The sequence below is a fragment of the Anoplopoma fimbria genome, unplaced genomic scaffold (genome assembly GCF_027596085.1).
Source record: "Anoplopoma fimbria isolate UVic2021 breed Golden Eagle Sablefish unplaced genomic scaffold, Afim_UVic_2022 Un_contig_6828_pilon_pilon, whole genome shotgun sequence".
Lineage (NCBI taxonomy): Eukaryota > Metazoa > Chordata > Actinopteri > Perciformes > Anoplopomatidae > Anoplopoma > Anoplopoma fimbria.
The window spans coordinates 1-643 of NW_026550457.1; the positions used below are offsets into that span (position 1 = coordinate 1).

Genomic DNA, 643 nt, shown 5'->3' on the forward strand with positions numbered 1-643 from the left:
TCCATGTCACGTTTGAGTTCTACTCTAGCATGGGAACAAAAGGACATAGTTATTCATTGTGCTCCGAAGAATTTTGCAGCATGCACCTCCTTAATGACAAGCTTCCACCGAGACTTGAACTCGGATCACTGGATTCAAAGTCCAGAGTGCTGACCATTACACCATGGAAGCCAAAGATCACTTTTGTAGCTCCAGGTCAAAGCGAAAATGTGTCAATACTCAACGATATTTGCCAATTCAATCTTCCCTTCACTCAATTTTATGCCATTATGTGAGTCTTTCTGTGTGCATTGGTGGTATAGTGGTAAGCATAGCTGCTTGCCAAGCAGTTGACCTGGGTTCGATTCCCAGCCAATGCAATTGTAGTAGCTTGGTGTCATGTGGTGGCTGCCCTGTTTGTACCATTTAGGGTAAATGTCTTGAATAACAAAGCGCTTCCAGAGTGGAATGTTGCAGTGCTTGACCAGACACAATGTGTTCTGGACGTTCGAAGTTGTGTCTTGTGAAACAGACATTTGATTGACCTCCATTGACAACGACATATCTGGGCTACAGGACTTTCAATGACTGACTTATCTCCACGTCACTTTTGAGTTCTACTGTAGCATGGGAACAACAGGACAGTTATATTCATTCTGCTCTG

At 43.5% G+C, this 643-nt stretch overlaps 2 non-coding genes across 2 annotated transcripts; one reads left to right on the forward strand and one right to left on the reverse strand.

Moving 5' to 3' along the window:
• Positions 1 to 99: 99 nt before the first annotated feature.
• On the reverse strand, positions 100 to 171 carry trnaq-uug (transfer RNA glutamine (anticodon UUG)). The gene has a single exon. It is a non-coding gene; the product is annotated as a tRNA-Gln (tRNA).
• A 116-nt stretch (positions 172 to 287) lies between these two features.
• trnag-gcc (transfer RNA glycine (anticodon GCC)) lies at positions 288 to 359 on the forward strand. The gene has a single exon. It is a non-coding gene; the product is annotated as a tRNA-Gly (tRNA).
• Positions 360 to 643: the final 284 nt, after the last annotated feature.